Here is a 14,932-nt window from a genome sequence, read left to right as displayed (position 1 = left end):
GTGAGGAAGTCCAAAAACGAAGAAAAGTTGGTTATTATACGATGCGAAAATTTATGTTTGTTTTTCTTTTTCTGTTTGCTTTTTGCTGCGCTGTTTTTCCTCTCTATTGTTATAAAAAAAAAACTCTTAATAAAAATTTCTTTAAAAAAAAAAATTGATGCCAGAAACTGAAGCAGGGATTTGTACCCATGAACAATTTTCTTCTTCTTCAAATAATGTATTTCTTTTTTCAAAATAGTTTTTATTAAACATACATGCATTGTTTCTATTTTCAGGTTGTAGAGTTTTTTTCTCTACAGATCACTAACATTCTATGTGAGACAGTGATGTTGTATACTGTACAGTGGTACCTCGGGTTAAGCACTTAATTTGTTAAGTACTTAATTTGTTAAGTACTTAATTTGTTCCGGAGGTCCATACTTAATCTGAAACTGTTCTTAACCTGAAGCACCACTTTAGCTATTGGGGCCGCCCGCTACCGCAATTTCTGTTCTCATCCTGAAGCAAAGTTCTTAACCTGAAGCACTATTTCTGGGTTAGGGGAGTATGTAACCTGAAGCGTATGTAACCCAAGGTACCACTGTATAATGTTGGGAGGGGGGAGAGGGGGGAGAGAAGGGGCAGAAGGAGGTAGTATTAAAACTTACCTATAGTTAGTACCCAATACCATGTAAATTGGTGGTGATACACCCAGGAAGCTTACCAAAATGCTGGGGAGGCTGCACCTCTACAGGCACATACCTCCACATATGATGAGATTGCTCTCAAATCCAGAGCCATCTTTCCCATTGGTGTTAGTGGTTCGTTGAGCCAGGGCACTGGCCTCTCAGGGGTGCCCTAGCGAGTGGGGGAGCTGCGCAGCTTTGCCGGCAGCCTCCCCTTTCTCTGCACGCCCGTCAGCTGCACCCCACCAACTATATGGTTGGTGGGCGGGCAGCTTCCTTCTCAAGCCTCCGGAGGAGGAGAGCAATCCCCGCAGAGGCCTCCCAAGCATCTGCATCTGCTAAAGACGGCTCTGCTCCCGGTCGTTGTCCTCCTTCTGTTTCCTGGTGAAAGGTGGTGTGCAGCCTTCCTGGGCTGCCTTCTCAGGCACCTTGATGCTGGAGAGCATGTCCGCCAGCACGTTTTCCCGCTTGATCGCCACTACCACGCCAGGGATTGGGGCAGTGGGGGAGGCAGAGGACATTTTCCACCACCCCTCCCTTGTTTTAGAGTTGCCGGGGGGGGGTGCCGGGGAGATCTTTGCACCACAGCACTAGGTATGCTTAAAACGGCCCTGCCCAAATCTAACCCTTCTGGGCAGCAGTCCTGAAATGATGCATTATCTGGGACAAATAGGGCTTTCAACATAGGAACACAAGCAGGGTTCTGCTGGATCAGACCAAGGGTGGCCTATCTAGTCTAGGATTCTGTTCTTACAGTGGCCAACCAGTGTCCCAGTGGGAAGACTACAAGCAGAATGTAAGCGCAACAGCAACTCTTCCCACTTGTGAATCCCACGAAGTGATGTTCGCAACCCTGTTGAATTAGGCTATAGGACTGTGCAGTTCACTACCTTGTTCTCACAGCAGCAAGCCAGTTGCTTAAATGGGAAGTCCACAAGCAGGAACAATAGCAGGTCAATAGCAACTCTCCCAAATTGTGATTTCCAGCAACTGACATTCTGCCTCCAACTGTAGATGCTGCAGGATGGAGTGTTAAGTACTACAGCCATGTTAGGATACAGTTCTATTCCACCTTAAAAGGAACAGGCATGACTGTTGTGTGTCACATGTCTGTTTACTTCTAGCACAGCTTGCTGGGAACTTCCATTTGTATATTGTTTTTGCTTAACTGCAGTTTTGCTGGACACAAAGGGAAGCAGACATGTTTTTCCTTTGTTCCCAAACTATGCTGAATAAATGCCTGTAAATAATGCTTACACTTGTCTCTGTCCGCCACTTCCGTTGTGAGAATTTATTCACTCTGCTGATAAGAGTGCGCTCAGCTTCTGAACGTTTCTGAGGCTCGTGTCGCTGATTGATGCTGTACCAGAGATCGCCCAGCTGCTGGCCGGTGGCTGGAGCCAGCTGGGGGCCTGCCAAATGCCCCTGTCTCCCCAGCAGTATCCCAACAAGAGATACCTTCTTCCAGGATATTGAATTCCATATCTTCTCGCACGTTTTACAGACACCCAAACAAACAAACAAAACCATTAGCATTCTGTGGCACGAAGTATGAATATTCTCAGTGCTAGGTAGCACAAACCATCTCTTTGTTCATAATAAGGTCTAAATTGTCATTCCATTTAAAATAATGAGCCCAAGATCAGATGTTGGATGAAGGCACAAAAAGACTGTTGTGGTTCTGGTTAAGGTGCATAATGTCTTTCCCAATTTGGGGCTATGCCTCACGTCCTGAGGGAGGGACATGGCACCGTATAAAATGATGGCTGTCCTATGGTCCAAATAATTCACTCAGAGCACTTTGGCCTTCTGCTGCACAGCTGCCATAAAGGGTGAGCATGAATGGATTTTGTTATATTTGAAGATACGGGATGGGGGAGGCTCAAAGTTGCTGTTGGGGGATGAGAGGCTTGGAGAAGCTGTGAGGAAATGGGGTTTGAGTGAAGTGTAAAGGGAGGGGTAGATGGTGCTGGCAAGCAAGGGTGGAAGCCCCTACTGTGTGTGTATGTGTGCGCACACACGCGCGCACACACGTGCTTGCATGTGTTTGCATCCAACCCAATGTACATTGGATTGGATCCAAGGGTTCTGTTTCTGGTAGGAGTCTTCCTTTGATGCAGAGACAGGGAACCTGATGTACCTTGCGGATGCAGCTGGGCTCCAACTCTCATCAGACATCTCTGACCATTCACTAGGGCAAGGAACCTTTGTCATTCCAGATGTAGTTGGACTCTATCTCATCAGCCCTAGCCAGCATGACCAGTGATGAAGAATGACAGGAACTGTAATCCAATAATATATGGAGGGCCACTGGTTCCCCATCCCTGCCTGATAAGTGATGATGAGAGTTGGGAAATGGATGTTCAGGAACATCTGGAAGGATATAGATTCCCCCTATGTGTGTTCCAGGGCTTTTAAAAGGCAAAACTTGCCAGAACTCAGTTCTAGCACTTCTTAGGTGGTTACCATTGCCAATATAAGAGAACAAGGGAGACTTTCATGGTGAGCTCTGGTACCTCTCTTTCTAGAAAAATAGCACTGACTGTGTTATAATGAAATAGCACCTTCTGTTGGGAAAAAAGGGAAGCACTGAATTCCATCCGTCAGCCATGAACGCAAATTTGTGTCTTTGCTTATATCCAGGCAGAAAGCCCCATGAAAAGTCAAGGGGTTTGGCTTGGTTCTGAGAGACCACCATGCTAAATGCTCAAAGTCAACTGGGAACACTAGGTTCATGTCTGAAATTGTTTTGGTGTGTTAACTGTATCAGGAAACAATGGCTGTTGTTGTTTCAAAATGGCATTTCTGTAAAAGAATGAGTGGCTTTTAAACTCCTGAGCAGTTCTGTAAGGTGGCTCGAGTGGCTGGAAGACTATAGGCCTGCCTATTCATACTACCTGCATCTAGCTCAGGAGTACCTACTGTGGTGCACTCCAGGTGTCATTGGACTATAGCTCACACCATTCTTGACCTTTGGCCATGCTGGCTGGGGCTGATGGGAGCTGATAGTCTGTAACAACTTCTGAAGGGCACTATATTGGCTATGTCGGATATGGTCATTAGTAGGTGGCTGAGGAGGTGAGGCACCTCCATTCCTCACCTCTGAAGTAGCAAGACAGGGCAGAGGAAGAGGAAGATGCAATTAGCCTTCCACATCTCAAGTCTTTAGGTGGACAAGACCGACCTCCAGTGGAGATGTGTGAGGCTGTGGGTGGCAAATCCACCTGAAGCAGCTCAAGCACCACATTCAGATAGGTATCTACATTACACATGAGTTGGAAGGTCCCTCAAAAGTGGCCAGCCAGCCTCTGTTTGCCAGTTTTGAAATTTATGACAACTTCTGCAGAGACAGGAAACAGTCATGTGGGACATGTTGAGTGCCATAACTGCTCCTTTCTCAAATGCTTTTAATCCCTTTTCAGCATCACCACAGCTACAGGAAAGATGGGCTGTTGTGGAAGTGGTATGAGGAAGCATGACGAAAGAACATGGCATGAAACTCGTAGACATGCAGCGTGTGTGCCAAAGCAGCCCAGAAACCATCATAGTGGTGGTGGCTGCTGCTGCTGCTGCTGCAGCAAACCACGGCCTGCCCACCATGACTTGGAGCATTCTGGACCTTCTCCAGCATGGCAGAATCACCCTCTTCAACCTTATCCTCCGGCACCCATGCATTATAAACACCATGACTTGTATTCCCCAGAATCCGTCCATACCAAAGGCTGAATAAACTACCATTTCAAGCACTGCAGCACCCCCAACACCATAAGTACAAAGACTTCAATTCAAAACTCCAGGATTTAACATCTTCTGTTAAAACGAAAAATAACAAAAACCATGCGATTCACAAATTTTAAATTTCTCATTTGTCATCAAGTCTGAAGTTGATTTCTGGATTTTTCAGCCATTGAAATACCACATGCGGCTCCTTTGGAAAGAAGGGCAGAACATAAATCTAATAAATTACAACAATTAGATCAACAGGAATGCCAGAAATAATACCAATAATTATAGTAAAAATATGGATGTGAATGTTAATAATGCTATCATTGAAATGATAGCTGAATGGATAATGAGCTGATTTAGCTGATGTGGTTTGGTTTGTGGTGAAATGTTCTGTGTGTGTGTGTGTGTGTGTGTGTGTGTTTAACTGGTATGGCCAATGCGCTGTGCAAATCCAGCTAATTAGGCATCACTGAAGGAAGCCACCTTCTACTGAATCAGCTCATTGGACTGCCTGGCTCAGTACTGTCTTACACAGCCTCCAGTAGTAGTAGCCACTCTGGGCAGCTTCCAACGAAATATTAAAATACAATAGTCCTTCAGATATTCAAAGCTTCCCTAAACAGGGCTGCCTTCAGATGTCCTCTAAAAGTCTGGTAGTTGTTTTTTCCTTTGACATCTGGTGGGAGGGCGTTCCACAGGGCGGGCGCCACTACCAAGAAAGCCCTCTGCCTGGTTCCCTGCAACCGCACTTCTTGTAGTGAGGGAACCGCCAGAAGGCCCTCGGTGGTGGACCCTCAGTGTCTGGGCAGAATGATGGGGGTGGAGACGCTCCTTCAGGTTTACTGGACTGAGGCCATTTAGGGCTTTAAAGGTCAGCACCAACACTTTGAATTGTGCTTGGAAACGTACTGGGAGCCCATGTAGGTCTTTCAAGACTGGTGTTATGTGGTCTCAGCGGCCACTCCCAATCACCAGTCTAACTGCCACATTCTGGATTAGTTGTAGTTTCCGGGTCACCTTCAAAGGTAGCCCCACATAGAGTGTATTGCAGTAGTCTAAGCGGGAGATAACTAGAGCATGTATCACTCTGGCAAGACAGTCTGCGGGCAGGTAGGGTCTTGGCTTGCGTACCAGATGGAGCTGGTAGACAGCTGCCCTGGACACAGAATTGACCTGCAGCTCCATGGACAGCTGTGAGTCCAGAAAGACTCCCAGGCTGCACACCTGGTCCTTCAGGGGAACAGTTACCTCATTCAGGACCAGGGAGTCCTCCACACCAGCCCACCTTCTGTCCCCCCAAAACAGTACTTCTGACTTGTCAGGATTCAACCTCTGGGTCCAATGGTCAAGGATAATGGGAACTAGAGCCTAGAAGCATTTGGGAGGACCATATATTGCCCATCCCTGGTGTACATCTGAGACAGGGATGGGAAGCCTGTGGTCCTCTAATGGCTGTTTGACTGCAACTCCTGGTAGCCCTAGTAGCAACATGGGGTGTGGATAACTCTGCAGCTCGTGGGTCATATCTGGACATTTTATGGTTCACAATGCCCCGCCCCTTTGTCACCAATGCCACCCAATAAACTTTTATAAAGATTATTAACTCCCATGGATCCACAAATTTGAATCCCTTTCAGAGATCCCTGTGAAGAGGGATCTATGGTTAAACAACTCTGGGAATTCAGCTCTGTTGAGAAGGATGGGGAGATCTCCTGACAACTCTCAGCACCCTTAACAAACTACAGTTCCAGAATTTCTAAACACTTTTCATTTGTTGTCCTGTGTCCAACTAATTATACAAATCTAATTTGGATATTGTGTAGGGATAGGATTTCCAGCAACACTGATCAGGAGAATGCAGAAGAATGGATGAAGTGAGTATATCTGAATAATGGGGCAAGACACCATTTGGTAAATGAAGAGGAGGAGGAGGAGGAGGAGGAGGAGGAGGAGGAGGAGGAGGAGGAGGAGGAGTTTGGATTTGATATCCCGCTTTATCACTACTCTAAGGAGTCTCAAAGCGGCTAACATTCTCCTTTCCCTTCTTCCCCCACAACAAACACTCTGTGAGGTGAGTGGGGCTGAGAGACTTCAGAGAAGTGTGACTAGCCCAAGGTCACCCAGAAGCTGCATGTGGAGGAGCGGAGATGTGAACCCGGTTCACCAGATTACGAGTCCACCGCTCTGAACCACAACACCACACTGGCTCTCTGCTGTCTGCATTCACACTGGTTATACCTCCTTTGCCCAGTGGTTAGGGATGGGAGAAAAATCCAACCCAGTTTGCATTTAAAGGCAAATCTATCAAATTCATACCTTCCAAAACAATATTAGAACCGAAACACACCCACCCTTCGAAATGCACATGTATCTGAATTTTGTGGTGCACTTCTCTCCCCCCCCCCATATATCAAGGGAAAGCATGCATTAAAATGAATGTATCGGTGAAAATAAGATACAAAAAGCATTGCATTAGAGGAAATGGCTTTTTAAAATATGCACATCTGTCAAAATACAGAAAAAAATGAAGTTTGTGTGGCAAGGCACCCCTTCTACTCTTCAGTCCCCCTCCCCCAAGAATAAGACACATGACATCCAATATTTGGGAGAAATCAGGCCACAACTTTGATAACAGATGTAAGAGGTTTGGCATGGGCATTGGGTAGGCCCTACCCTTTCCAGCCCACCTGCCCAAAGAACTTGCATTTTGGGGTCTGTGACCTACATCCAGAGGTAACTCCTTCACTATGTTGCACCTGGGGAGTGCTGTGGCCCCTCGCCCCCACATGGGCATCTGGATAGAAGCATCTACCCTAGATACCCTATTTCGGATGGGCCAGGCAGAGGCTACAACCTACCCTCTGACCAAGACGATGCCTATCCAATGCCTAAACTGCTAAAGTTGTGACAATTGCTATGAGGATGGAGGAAACCAGAGGGATGGAGCCAATTTGCCAACTGGGAAAATGCCAACCTGGCCCTGAATACGCCGGCCAGCTATGCCATAACAATGTGAAGGAGAACAACATGCAGCAGCAATATATAACATGCAGCAGCAATATATAACATGTGGGAGGGGGAGATCCAATGAAAAGTGGCTGCAGAGGAAAGCAGAGGCCTATACGGGAGGGGTGGGCCAAGCCAGTCCCCAGTGGCCCATGCCTGCTTGTGATTTGCTGATTAGGTGAGCAGGTAGGACCAATTTACCCAGGTAGCAAGCTGAGCCCAGAGGCTTCCTTTGCTGTCTGGGAAACAGGCCCTGGGACTTCCCACATCGGATCCCAGCGTGTGGGAGGATGCCACCATGCAATGGCGGCCACCAGAGAGGGTGAGTGGACCAGTCCAAACTGCAGACAGAATGTGCTTATTATGAGAAATTTACATTCATATGCTGGTGAATTTCCATGAGACGTTTTTAACATAAAAGCAAGTTACGGCTGAAATGTGGGGAGCTGAAATCAAGATTGCAAAAATGGGGGGGGGGGATGAGAGAAGTGAAATTAACAGATTTTTCCATCCCTACTAAAGGTAGACACTTTCACAAAGGTTTCAATCGGCCTTTTTTGGTCTTGGATGGGGAACTTGCAGCCCTTAAGATGTTGCTAGATTCCAACATCCTCCAATCCCAGGCGACTCGGGAATGTAGGAAGCTTCCTTATTCTGAGTCAGGTCATTGATGCATTTAGTATTGTCCACACTGTCAGTAGTTCTCCAGGGTTTTAGGCAGTGGATTGTTCCCAGTCCCACCTGGAGATGTCAGGGATTGAATCTGGGACTTCCTGCATGCAAAGCCAGTGCTCTACCACTGAGCTATGGCCATTCCCAGGTGGCCACACCATCCTAACACTCTACCCTTCCAAGGAAGCCTTAGGGTGGCCAAACGTGTGCTGAGAGGAGGCAACCTCCAGGCCCAGTCACGCCTTTCTTTCTCCCCTCTCAGCTCTCCCAACCTAGCCCCAGTGATCAGGAATGATGGGAGTTTCAGTCTAGCAACATGGGAAAGATTAGAGCATTCCCTCCCTTCCTGTAGGCCTTTCCCTGATTCTTGGTGGAGAATTCATTTTTAATTTTATTTGTGACCAATGGGTTCAAGGAACATCCTCAGCCAATTAGATCACCCCTTTGATTGTTGTAATTGCTTGAGGAAATTAAGAGCCCATTAGCCAGCTGTCCTGAGGGACATGAACATCATTTGGACAACTAGAAATTCTAGCTCTTCTCCCACAGAATGTGCAAGCTGTAATAGAAGCACTATTCAGATAGAACCCTTATTTTTTCCTAGACCGAAATGTCAAGCTGAATCCATTTATTCATTTTACATATTTACAGTGGTACCTTGGGATACATACACTTCAGGTTACAGACTCTGCTAACCCAGAAATAGTACTTTGGGTTAAAAACTTTGCTTCAGGATGAGAACAGAAATCGCACTCCAGCGGTGTGGCAGCAGCAGGAGGCCCCATTAGCAAAAGTGGTGCTTCAGGTTAAGAACAGACCTCCAGAACGAATTAAGTACTTAACCTGAGGTACCACTGTATTGCATTTACATCCTATGTCCCCCCCCCCTTCAAATTGCTCAAAGTAATGTGCATAGTTCTCCCCTTCCTTGTGTAAAGGTAAAGGGTCCCCTGACCATTAGGTCCAGTCGTGGCTGACTCTGGGGTTGCAGCACTCATCTCGCTTTACTGGCCGAGGGAGCCGGTGTACAACTTCTGGGTCACGTGGCCAGCATGACCAAGCCGCTTCTGGCGAACCAGAGCAGCGCACGGAAACGCCGTTTACCTTCCCGCCGGAGCGGTACCTATTTATCTACTTGCACTTTTTGGCATGCTTTCGAACTGCTAGGTTGGCAGGAGCAGGGACCGAGCAACGGGAGCTCACCCCGTCGCGGGGATTCAAACCGCCAACCTTCTGATTGGCAAGCCCTAGGCTCTGTGGTTTAACCCACCATAAGCATGTGAGGTAGATCAGGTTGAGAAGTAATGACTGGCCCAATATCATGCCCAGTGTGCTTCATAGACAAGTGGGGATTTGAACCCTGGTCTTTCTCAGGTCCTAATCTGACACTCTAACCACTATACCACACTGGCTGTTGAGACTTTTTATGCCACAAATACTCTGGTTTATTTCTGACCTGCTTTTGTTGCACTGTAGACCTTCCAGGCAGCAATAATGCGGTACAGCATTGAGGAAGCATCACAGAAGAAACTAAAGCTGAAGAAATCCATGATTGATGCTCTTCTGCAAGTTCAGTTCCAGGCCCAATTCAAGGTCTTCTAGGTGTTGCTGGGTCTCTCAGCATCCATTGTTATTTTTTAAAAATAAATATCATTGGTAAATCACAATGCATTTAGAATACAGTGGTACCTCGGGTTACATAGGCTTCAGGTTACAGATGCTTCAAGTTAGACTCTGCAAACCCAGAAATATTACCTCGGGTTCAGAACTTTGCTTCAGGATGAGAACAGAAATCGTGCTCTGGTGGTGCGGCAGCAGCAGGAGGCCCCATTAGCTAAAGTGATGGTTCAGGTTAAGAACAGTTTCAGGTTAAGTACGGACCTCCGAAACGAATTACTTAACCTGAGGTACCACTGTATCCACAAGATTAGAGACTGTGTGTATGCTGTTATGTCAAGAGCATGTTGTAGAATACACTGTAATAAAACACTAGTTTGTAGGGGCCTTTTATCTCCAGAATTGTCTCCACCCTGACCCATTCCCCCAAGTAGCAGACATTCATCTGGAAGGAAAGTGAGACCATTTCAAGCAAAGTAATTTGCAACAAAACACCAAAACAAACAGGAACTTGTGCAAATTGCATGTAAGCTTTATTGTACTCTAGGTACCTCATCCAAGAAGGAAGCTATAGAGGAGAAGAATATGAAAGCAATTTAGCTCACCTATCAACGGAAAATATCAAGAAGACTATTCAGCAGCAAAGCTCCTGTTTCTTAATAACAGCTGTGATAAATATTGTACTAATTCCAGCAAAGAAAAGAAGAGATGTTTAGCAAAGGAGGATGGGAGAGGTGATAGCTTTTGCCAGTTGCAGGCAGAAGATAGACCAGGAAGTCTTCAGCTGATGATACTCCAAATCCATCTGATGATCGAGCAACTTGGAGGCTGGGTTTTATTTCCACAGATGTTCCATTAACAAATCTTGGCCGAACCCAAGCTCTGCTGAAGGGGAATGGCGCCACCCTTGGATTTCACGGGTGCACAGGCAGATTGCAGAGACTGGCAGCAGGCCTTCACAGGGGCACAGGCGGATTGCAGAGACTGGCAGCAGGCCTTTGCAGGGGCACAGGCGGATTGCAGAGACTGGCAACAAGATTGCATGGAAGGATAGTAGCTTTGGACAGGGATACACTGGGGTGCATAGCATGGCTGGGGTGCCATGGGCATTGGGCAATAAATGATGGTTGCCCCACTTCCGCTGCCACCGCAGCAGCCACCACAACAGCCACAACAGCTCATCTTTGTTGAGCGAATGAAAAGCTGGAAGATAAATCAAAACACCTCAGTTAGGTATGTTTACCATAAGAAACAAAAAAGAGACACTTGCTGGTTCAAAATGGGTATCCTTCTGGTCCAGGGATGGTGAACTATTTTTTTTTCTTCTTCATTTCAAGGGCCACATTCCCTTCTGAGAAACCTTATGGGGCAGTAGGCGAAAGGGAAAAGTGGATGCAGCAACACATGTGAATTTTAGCTTTGTACAGCAGGTTAATTTCTGCTCACGCACTCCAACGACCCTTCTTTGTCCTCCATCCAAGCAAGCAAGGGGCATGATCAGAGTTCAAGGACACATTCCAGCCAGGTAAAAACACTCAAGGAGGATTCAAAATAGGACTGGTGAGGGGTGTGGTGGGGAAGATGGGTTGTGGCTGGGAAAAGTCTCTGGGACCAAATGGGGAGATTGGGATCAAGTGGGTTTGGAGGAGAAGGAAGAGGGTGGAATCCACACACCCCTCCCCCCCACACACTTTGGTCTCCTAGGAACATATGAAGTTATCTCATTTTGAGTCAGACCATTGATCCATCTAGCTCAGTACTGTCTACGATACTGGCTGGTAGTGGCTTTCTGGGGTTTCTGGCAAAGGGCAATCCCCAGTACTTGCTAGAGATGTTGGGAATTAAACCTGGGTCCTTCTGCATGCAAAGCCGGTGCTTTTCCAGTGAGCTATGGCTCTTCAACCAGAGAGAGGGAGGTTTGCAAGGTTTAATCTCTCACCTCCCTAACCTCATCCTCCTTCATTAGAACACAGGAAGAGTCTTGCTGGATCAGACCAAAGCTCCATCTAGTCTTATCATAAAGGTTTCCCATGGCAGAGCCTGCAAGGAGGGCACAAATAGCCTTCCATGCAATCAGTAAATAACCAATGAGAAGTCCACCCAAAGTTGAACATCAATGGAATATTTCCTACCTTAGTTAGCAGGAGCAACTGGTAACGATGAACCCAAGTGGATTGGATGAAGTTCTGCGGGACGGCGGACCTTATTTATACATCTCAAGTCGCCCTTCCTCTAGGAAGTGACACATCATCGAAAAGTTGAAAATTCTTCTTCAACCTCCAAGGCATCATTATTTCTTCTTGATTATATTTCCTGGCTCAATTCAACTCCCATTAAAAATTATGCTCCTTTAATGGTGCAGATGATGAGACTGGTCATCAGTTAACATTATAATTTTCAAACTAGCCCAGCTAGGATTCTACTAGCCCCAAAATGGAAAGATGCCAAGATGCCAATGAAAGAAGAATGGCGAGTTTAAACTTATGGAATATGCAGAAATGGCAAAACTTACGGGATGACTCAGAGACAATGACAATAGAGACTTTTAAAAAGATTGGGAACCGTTCATGCTGTATTTACAGAAACATTGTAAAGAAATGGACTCACTAGCAGGGTTTGAGTAAAGACATACAACTAAGAAAGCAAATGTAAAGGTTAAGAAATAATAATTTGGAAATTAATCAAGTGTAAGATGTAATTTGAAAGAAAACATGGTATAAAACGATAAGAATATAAGAGTGTTTAGCTAAAAGATGACAAAATTAAGGAAAAACAAATTAAGGAGAAGTAGCAAATATTTAAAGAACCAGAAGGGAAAGTTGAGGGAAGTCACGGGGTGGAGGTGGGGATTTGGATTTTTGGATTTTTTTATTTTATATGATGAATGTGTTGAATATTGAATTGTAAAAACTAATAAAAAAATCTTTAAAAAATATTAATTTTCAAACTAGCCCAAAATTCTGTTACAGAATATTGGAGTGAATGTCTGCTGATGGCTTTTCTCATCGGGATCTCCATAGCTGAATGCTACGAAGCTTATGGGTGCCAGCAACATATCTGACAAAGCATAACCTCAAAATCTAGGACAGAATCCATCAAACAGACTCTCTCTTAAATCTGCCATTTGAGTGGATAAGCGGGCTTTTTTCCCCTATGGCCAGTTGTTTCTCCTATTTATGTGACAGCTTTCTAAGGCTTGAAAAAGGTTCACCACCACAGAATTATAGGGTTGTGTAAGAATGCAGATGGGGAAATCTGCTTGTATTCTTCTGATTGTGTTGCCTCCTCTGCATATGCTCATTCAGGAAGAACAACAAAGCACCCTTATTTTCTGATCAGTGAATGACAGACTTTGTTGTTGTTGTTGTTGGCATCTGTCTGTCTTGAGAGACAATACAGTGCACCTCTGGGGGTGAAGCTAATCTGCTGTGCTAGCAGCACCAAAGTGACCTCCCTGGGGTGCAAGCCTGGGCAGTGTGTATTGAGGTCTTGGGATGCCTGGATGACAAGACTCCTCTGTCTGCCTCACTGATGTGGTCCAAAGGAAAGCAGAGCAATACGTTTGGTACCAGCTTGGCTGCAGGAGTTGCTGCATCAGACAAGGCACCATCCAACCGTCTTAGGGACTCTACTCTGGGTTTGTGCATAGTTGTCAACTTACAGATTTGAAAATAAGGGATCAGCAGCCAAAATAAGGGATTTTCCGAACACAGATATGTTCAACTTCTGCCCCTCCGAGCCAAAGGCAGAAAGCCCAGCCAGCAGCCAATTTGATCTGCACAAGGCATGCAAGCTCCACCCCCCAGTCGTTCTTAGACTCCTTATTGGGTGAGCAACACAGCCAAGCAACACAGTTGGAGCCTCCCTCCTCCCTGGCCGGCAGGGAAGGAGGGAGAGGAGCTGCTTCCTTTGAAAACACGGAAAATTTAAGGGACATCATCAATAAGGGACAGCAGCGGGACACAGTGCTGGGATAAGGGACTTTCCCACCAAATAAGGGACGGTTGACAGCTATGGATTTGTGTAGGGTTTACTCCTTAGTCTTTTCTTCTCCCAAAGATATCCCACAAGGCAGCAGAGGTTTAAGATCAAAGTTTTCTTTCAACTATCTTCCCAGGTTGAGCCCCATCTGCCCTTCACTTCCCTCAACAGCATGGGCAGAAACTGCCTTCTTGACCATTGGACCCACTATTGGGCTAATCCAATTCCTAATTCCCAGAAACAGGAAGTATTGAAGAGCATTCCCTTTCCAACTTCCTCCTTTAGCAGTAAGCAGTTTTCAGTGGGTGGAGGTACTACCCTCACCACCTCAAAAGGAAAGGAGAGGTGAGTTAATTCATAGACATTTGAAGTGCTAGAGCAACTTTTCAATGGTGGCATTGTCCTTCACGGCACCTTCTTGATTACTCCAGGTCCAGATGTGGGTCTCAAAATATTACAGGCTGATTCTATGCAAGTTGTAGATACACTGTAAATTCAAATTTCAACTAAAATGCATGACTGAGCCAAATAATCTTGGGAACTGTTAAGGATGCTAGGAATTGTAACTCAATGAGTGGTGAGCTACATGTCCCAGGAGTCTTTGGGACAAGTCCATGTGCTTTAAATATGTATTGTGACATGCTACATATGTACAATATTGTGGAATGAAATGTTTCAGGGCAATATTGGACAACTATATTGTTAGAACAAAGCTAAGCAAGAAATAAAACAACCAAAGAGATATAAACAACAGGTGGAAAATCCCGTGCCCTATATTCATGATAATTCAGCCCCATGCTCAAACTTCCGGTTCATGCTCTTTAACTCAATTCACAGCTCACCGGGCAAATATTTATTTACTTGTTGTTTTGGTAGGGTAGGCAATTAAGCTATCTTTGGATAATAGCAGGATTATTCTTAGGCTAGCCCCAAAGGCAGTCACATGTCTGTGTTTAAAAGGTGAATATTGGGGTGCTTTGACTCTGAGTGTCTTGGTGCTCCAGGTTCCTTGTGATTCTGACTTATGAGTGGCTTAATTTTATTGGGCCTTCATTGCAGTATTTCTAGCCTTCTTCTTAAGTATAAAGTCTTCTCTTATTTGCGCTTCATGAACCACAGAGTTAGAGGGGCTTCAGCAAAGGTTTGACACCAGTTTACCAGGATAGGATCTGCTAATAAATTGGGGGGGGGGGGTTGACCCTCCAGATATTATTTGACTCCAACTACCATCTTTCTTGTCTATTGGTTGGAGCTGGTGGGAATTG

At 45.7% G+C, this 14,932-nt stretch overlaps 2 long non-coding RNA genes across 2 annotated transcripts; one reads left to right on the top strand and one right to left on the bottom strand.

The window, feature by feature from the left end:
* Window positions 1–1,896: 1,896 nt before the first annotated feature.
* LOC309330146 lies at window positions 1,897–4,553 on the top strand. The gene is made up of 2 exons (XR_014151310.1): window positions 1,897–2,497; window positions 4,088–4,553. It is a non-coding gene; the product is annotated as an uncharacterized lncRNA (long non-coding RNA).
* A 5,644-nt stretch (window positions 4,554–10,197) lies between these two features.
* Window positions 10,198–12,494, bottom strand: LOC309330836. Its single transcript, XR_014151612.1, has 2 exons — window positions 11,819–12,494; window positions 10,198–10,889 (listed from the first exon to the last, which is right to left on the bottom strand). It is a non-coding gene; the product is annotated as an uncharacterized lncRNA (long non-coding RNA).
* Between the last annotated feature and the right edge of the window lie 2,438 nt (window positions 12,495–14,932).

This window comes from Podarcis erhardii, assembly GCF_964252035.2.
Source record: "Podarcis erhardii genome assembly, chromosome: 15".
In the NCBI taxonomy this organism is placed as follows: Eukaryota; Metazoa; Chordata; class Lepidosauria; order Squamata; family Lacertidae; genus Podarcis; species Podarcis erhardii.
This window is presented reverse-complemented; position numbering and strand designations above follow the sequence as displayed.